Raw genomic sequence first — 7,476 nt, 5'->3', positions numbered from 1 at the left:
GGAAAGGTAAATTGAAGTAAAATAGGAGGGAATGAGAGAAAGGGATGAGGTGACTGGTGTCTATCCTTCGTAAATGTTTTCTAGACTCTCATTGAGACTCTTTTCTTCACCTCAAATCTATTTATATCAAGTGGGATTTGTTCGAGGATGATAATGGAAAATGTGGTGAAATCCTAATTATAGGCAATAGTAGCATGTCTGGAAATACCATGTTTTAGAAAACCATGAAGAATTAGATCTATGTTTGGTGATTCGGTTTCTTAGAGCCTGGGTGGTGAGGCCAACATGTAACAAGCAGCCGGGGCATTCAAGCAAATAGATGACAAAGTCTGAGGAGCAGTTTAAAAAAGACCTAATTGGGAAACTTTCTTTGGTCCCGTAGCTAGTGAACGTTTTCTCCCAATTACAGATGTTCACACATTACTTACAACCTCTTCTGCCACAGACATACGGTAGCAACCCATTAGAGGGAGGAAAAAACTGCTGCACGAGGGTTTTGTGGCCAGTTTAAGTTGACTCGGTGTTCGTGTTTTCTTCAAGGTACCCTAAGATATTTTTTATACTTTTCCTCTGTTTTGGACCAAGTCTTGGTTTCAGCTAAAAGATATGCAAGAACTACTGATAGTGTAATTTGTGAACACGATATAAGAATTACTTTATCTTCTAGGTACAGTAGGAGAATTTTTGGCGCATGAACTTTTTACTTGACAGGCAGAAACAGATAGCTGTAGCTATATCTTCATGTTCTACCCGGTCGAGCAGAGAAATAAGCATATGCATTATTTTTCTCAGTCCTTCAATTTAGACTAGCAGGAGAGATTACAAAAAAAGATCCAAGCACAGTGAGGAAGAGACAGCTGGTGGGTTTTCATTTACCAACAGTACCAACATCATGGTTTTCAGGGAGATGCAGAAAACATCAGGAGAAACTGCTTCTTAGGGTTAATGCCCACAAACGGATTATCACAGAAGGATTCGCGGTTAGACACGCATCACGAATTCTGCAGCAATGTCTGTCCATGGACATGCTTTGGTAAACAATTCTCCCACTGCGATTTTTCGCTTGCGGGGGGGGGGGGGGGGGGGGGGGGAATTGCAGCATGTTCTATTCTATGCAGAAAATCGTGCGGACGGCTTCAGTGGAAGCCGTCTGTTCTGTGATACTTCAGCTATGGGCACAGCGGAAGTAAAGCGAGAATCTGTGTCACCACCCAGCACCTCTGCGTCATGCGCTGCATTGTGAATGCGCGCTGGATATGACACTTGTGGCGGATCCGGAGAGTTGAGTATGGGGTCTTTGGGGGCCGCCGCGACTGATTCCGCTGCGATATTTCGCAGGTGGAATCCGACCGGGCCGTGGGCATGAGCCCTTAAAAAGTGTACTAAGGATATGCTATGAATGCTCCTGAAAAACCTTTTTAAATATTTACACTGGGAAGAGCCCACTAACTAATTTTAAACATAAAATATAACTTTTATTCACTCTGTTAAAAATTGAGCTCACTGACAAACATACACAGATATATATCAATCTAAATGATCAATTTACGATCAGTAAAGTATCAACACTGTAGTTCCAATATTAATAGATTCTGTTGGTGGACAAAAAGTATATAAATTATGCACGATCAACTTGTTTTTGTGTATCGTGCAGAAATTAATTTATTCTCCCACAGTCGACGCGTTTCTTCAGTCACCTCCAACCTGTGACTGATTCATCAGGATGGGGAGACAGTATATTACAGAAATAGGTCCACTTTGATGATGGATAATGAGGATGTATTAATCACTTATCAAAAACTCCCTTTTTTTTTCCTTGTGGATTTTTATATAGTACGGGAGTTTTCTTTTCCCCAAAATTTGATGATACTTGTGTTGCAAATGGTCTGAATTATGATATTAATTGGTTTTAGCTCAGTACTTGAAGTATCCAGCCCAGATTGATTTAGGTTTAATCATGGTTAACGGATGCCATCCGAGCTAGATCTCTAACCACATTAATGATATCATTCAGGAATCATGTGGTTACGATAATACACGGACTGGCATCCAACTGATGTATGTATCTTCACTGTGACTCTGTTAGACTAATGGTCATCAGTGTGATCTTATTCCATAAATTATTCTAGTAACTTACTGGGGTACTTCTGTGTAGCTGTCCCTGATGTTTGTTTATAAACCATCAGTAAGTAGCTAACAGATGTTACACAGCTACTTGAAATGTTTTTATATAGGCGGTCATAAACACAGTTGGGCCTCAATATTATGAGCCCATTGATAAACTGTGTTATCATTAGTGTCCTTAGTGCAGCTTTAGGTTAGTCTAAGTCAAAAGAGCTAGATACTTTGGCTCAATTGCAGTGACTGAACACTAAAGCTGACTTAGTTTGCTGCCCAGATCACTAAAGAGAGCTGTAACATAGTACTGGAATCGGATGTGATATCTGATAGCACCCTTCAACCTTTCCCACACAGCACAGCATGTGCAACCGCTGGGATCAATGTCCCACAGTAAACTGACAGACCAAGGAGAAACTGCTTCTTAGGGTTAATGCCCACAAACGGATTATCACAGAAGGATTCGCGGTTAGACACGCATCGCGAATTCTGCAGCAATGTCTGTCCATGGACATGCTTTGGTAAACAATTCTCCCACTGCGATTTTTCGCTTGCGGGGGGGGGGGGGGGGGGGGGGAATTGCAGCATGTTCTATTCTATGCAGAAAATCGTGCGGACGGCTTCAGTGGAAGCCGTCTGTTCTGTGATACTTCAGCTATGGGCACAGCTGAAGTACCGCGAGAATCTGCGTCACCGCCCAGCGCCGCTGCGTCATGCGCTGCATTGTGAATGCGCGCTGGATGTGACACTTGTGGCGGATCCGGAGAGTTGAGTATGGGGTCTCTGGGGGGCGCCGCGACGGATTCCGCTGCGATATTTCGCAGGTGGAATCCGACTGGGCTGTGGGCATGAGCCCTTAAAAAGTGTACTAAGGATATGCTATGAATGCTCCTGAAAAACCTTTTTAAAACAACAGAATAAACTTTCTTATCCTCACAAAGAATTTTTTCTTTACCACCAAAGAACTAAAACCTGCTTTATCTACGAGATATGCAATTTAAAAGGTTAAATCTGTAGTATGGGTCATCTAAATATTAACATCTTAGGGAGACCGTGTCACAGTTTGCATTTTTATTGTACTATGTTTGACTATATGACTGTATCTTTAGTATCTGTGCCTGGCCTTGGAGCAGGAAATCCCCTGCTATGGGTCAGCCCCTCTGTGTTACCTGAGCCCTGATTGGCTGAGGAGTTGATCTGGAAGGTGCTAAAAACTTCTGAAAGGGGAGATAATATAAGACCCTGCACTTCCTGCTTAGTTCAGTTCACAGGAGAGAAGAGATGGGAGAGAGTGTGGAGCAGGAGCAGAGGAGAGGAGGAAGTTATTTATCTATCCCTCCTCCCCAGTGCAGCGTAGATACCGGATAACTGTAGGATTATTGCCAGCCTTTGAGTGTGGTATCCAGCAGGAGTGAAGTGTCCCTAGACCTCCAGTGGACCTCAAGGCTTGGATAAGGTACAAGTGCTACTGTGAAAGGATACAGGCCAGTGATAGCACAGCCACTATCCCCTCTCAATAGCCAGTGTATAGTACAGTTACTTAAAGTAAGTCACATTGATTAGGCTATTGACAGATATATACAAGAAACATTCCCTGAGCTTGTGCAGAGAAACTGTAATGTGGGAGATAGACCATTGTTTCTTATATTTAAGGATTTTATAGTGGTGGGAGTCTGTTGCACTGGTTTGACACACAGGAAATAGGTTATTGATATTCAAAAAGGAGTCGAAAAGGGCACCTGGAAACTATAGGCCAGTAAGTCTAACTTCTAAGAGGGTAAAATGTTTGAGGGGTTTCTAGGAGATGGCATCCTGGGGCACTTCAATGAAACAAGCTGTATATGTTACCATGCAGGGCGGCGCAGGGTCCCGCGGTCGGTGCGCGCCACCCCGGCGTCGGCTCCGGCGTCCTGGAGCCCTGACGTCGGGGCTCTCCCGGCGACGTGGAGCGGCTGGTGTGAGGCGGTGTGGGCGTGTCCGCCCGTACTCCTCCACCTCTCTTGTGCAGTAGTGGGGGAGCTGGCTCCTCCCACTCTCCGCCCCGGGGCGGAGTCTTTCGTTTATAAGGCTGGCAGTGACCTGAGCTCACTGCCAGTTATTGGTTCTGCTTGCATCTAGTCAGCCTGTCTCAGTCAGTGCTAGTTGCTAGTTAGTCTCCTTGTCAGCTTCCATCTCCAGCCTTGCTTTGCCTTGTAAGTCCTGTTGGTCTTTTCCATCTGCCTCTCTGTCGGCACTCTGTCCCCCCATCAGGTAGTTTCTTCTAGCCAGCGCAGGGACCGCCGTCCAGTTGTCCGCCTGGGGTTAGCCAGGGCCGAGGCAAGTAGGCAGGGACAGTGGGGTGCGGGAAGTTCAGGGCCCCCACCTGGCGCTCGGGGGGCAGAGTGCCGTAACAGTATACTCCCATATCAACATGGGTAAATAAGGGTTCGCTCCTGTCAAACTAATCTGATCAGCTCCTAGGAGGAGATAAGTTCTAGACCGGACTTGGGAGTCACTGAATCTCGTATGTCTTGATTTTTTTCAAAGTGTTTGATACTGTGCAATGTAAAAGGTCATTATATAAAATGAGAATGCTTGGTCTGGGTGAGAATGTAAGTGGGTAAGTAACTGGCTCAGTGATAGAAAACAGAGCGTTGTTATTAATGGTAAATACTTTGGTTGGACCGGCATTACCGGAGGGGCACAACAGGGGTCAACAGGTATTGGACCCTATTCTTTTTAATAATTTATTAACAACCGTATAGAGGAACTGCATAGTAAGATATCAAGATTTGCATATAATACAAAACTATGTAAAATAATTAACATGAGAGGACAATTTATTGTTACAAATGGATCTGAGTAAGATGGAGCCTTGGGCAGAAAAGTGGTAAATGAAGTTTAATACTGACCAATGTAGGGATATGCACGTGGGCAGGGTAAATAGTAAATAAGAAAACCCTGGATAACACTGACAAGGACTTAGGTATTTTAGTTAACTGTAAACATACTGGAGCAACTAGTGTCAGGCAGCTGCTGCCAAGGTAAATAGGATCATGGGGTGCAACAAAAGAGGTCTAGGGGCACATGAAGAGACCACTGTTCTTCCTCTTTACAAGGCACTGGTCAAACCACACATAGTAACATAGTATCCTATGCTGAAAAAGGACAAATGTCCATCCAGTTCAGCCTGTTTCCACCCCCTTGTTGATTCAGAGGAAGGAAAGAAAAACCCAATAAGGCAGAAGCCAATTTACTTCTTATTGGCAGTCAGAATAATCCCTGGATAAACTTTTAAAAAGTTCTTACTTGACCCCAAGACCGACAGTCAGAAAATACCCGGATCAACAACCCTTCTGGTTATTTAATGTCTATATCCTGTAGAGCTCTAAAAAGACATCTAATCCCCTCTTAAACTCCTCTATCAATTTTGCCATTACCACGTTCTCAGGTAGAGAATTCCACAGTCTCACTGCTCTTACAGTAAAGAACCCCTTTCTGTGTTGATGATGAAACCTTCTTTCCTCTAAACGTAGAGGGTGCCCTCTTGTTACCGTCATAGTCCTGGGTATAAACAGATTATGGGAGAGATGCTTGTATTGTCCCCTTATGTATGTATAGATAGTTATTTGGTCTCCCCTTAAATGTCTTTTTTCTAGGGTAAATAATCCCTATCTGGGCATTTCAGTCCTCCCATTTCATTAACTCAGTTGCGCTTCTTTGAACCCCCTCAAGCACTGCAACATCCTGCCTGAGCATCGGTGTCCAGAACTGTACACACTATTCCATGTGGGGCCTGACAAATGCCTTATATAGTGGGAGAATAATGTTCTTGTCCCTTAGCACTGTACCTCTTTTAATGCACCCCAAGACTTTATTTACCTTTTCAGCAGCTGACTGGCATTGATTGCTCCAATTAGGTCAACATTCAACTAGTACCCACGGGTCTTTTTCCATATCACTTTTCCCTAGCAGTACCCCACTTAGTGTATATTGGTGACATCCGTTTCTCTTGTCCATGTGCATAACCTTACATTTATCAACGTTGAACTTTATTTGCCATTTTTCTACCCAAGACCCCAGCTTATCTAGGTCCGTTTGTAGCCGTACACGGTCTTCTCTTGTATTAATTCTGTATTGTCTGCAAATATCAGTATTTTACTGTGCAGTCCTTTTATTGGGTCATTGATAAATATATTGAAGAGAATGGGGCCCAATACTAAATCCTGTGGTACCCCACTAACAACAGTGGCCCAATCAGAGTACGAACTATTTATTACCACCCTCTGCTTTCTATCTCCGAGCCAGTTCTTTACCCAGCTACACATATTTTCACCCAGACCGAGCTGTCCCACAGAATAAAGTTATCAGGTAATTTTTGTTGCAATGTGTACTCCGTAAAAACAAGACACGCCCAAACAGGGCAGAATTTTGTTGTTTTAATCCATTTCACTCCACTAAGAATTTTTTAAAAATTTTTCAGTACATTATATGGTATATTAAAAATACAACTAATGCCGCAAAAAAGAAAAAGCCCTAAGACAGCTACGTCGATTATTTAATTAAAGAGTTATCATTTTTTAAAAGGGGGAAGGAAAAAATGAAAATGGAAAAAGGGACAATCCTCAAGGGGTTAACCTATTATGCGGCATGGTGTCAAATGCTTTAGAAAAATCCACATATACGAGATCAAAAAGACCCCCCAAGTCTAGCCTAGAACTTACTTTGTTGTAGAAGCTGATCAAGTTGGTTTGACATGAGCGACCCCTCATGAACCTATACTAATGAGGAGTTATACCGTTGTTTTCCTTGAGGTATTCCATGATGGCATCTCTCAGAAACCGCTTGAATATTTTTCCAATTATTGAAGTGAGACTTACCGGCCTGTAGTTACCAGGCTTCTCTTCTTGACCCCTTTTTGTATATTGTAACTACTACATTCGGTCTCGATACAGTCCCTAAAATAAAAGAAATAATGGTCTGTCTATCACGCACTTAGTTCCCTAAGAAACCTTGGGTGTACCCCATCTGGGCCCAGCGATTTGTTGATTTAAAGCTTTTTTAGCCAGCTTTGCACTTCTTCCTACATTAGGCAAGTAATATTTATTAGGGGGTACATTTTATCCCTTTGCATCTTGTATGACATTTCTTTTTCTCTCTAAATGGAATAGATGGACTACAATACTCATAGAAGTTATCAAAATTGGGGATTTTTAGTTTAGAAAAAAGATGGCTGAGGGGGGACCAACACTGGATAGTCTGTACCGAGGGAATCAGCATTCAGGACCTGCAGTCGGCATAGCGACGCGGTTCACATGAGCAGTCTCCTGTCTTTACTGTAAGAGCAGTGAGACTATGGAACTCTCTGCCGGAGGATGT

This window comes from Eleutherodactylus coqui, chromosome 2 (assembly GCF_035609145.1).
Source record: "Eleutherodactylus coqui strain aEleCoq1 chromosome 2, aEleCoq1.hap1, whole genome shotgun sequence".
In the NCBI taxonomy this organism is placed as follows: Eukaryota; Metazoa; Chordata; class Amphibia; order Anura; family Eleutherodactylidae; genus Eleutherodactylus; species Eleutherodactylus coqui.
The sequence above is the reverse complement of the archived record's forward strand: the minus strand, read 5'-3'. Positions refer to the sequence as shown.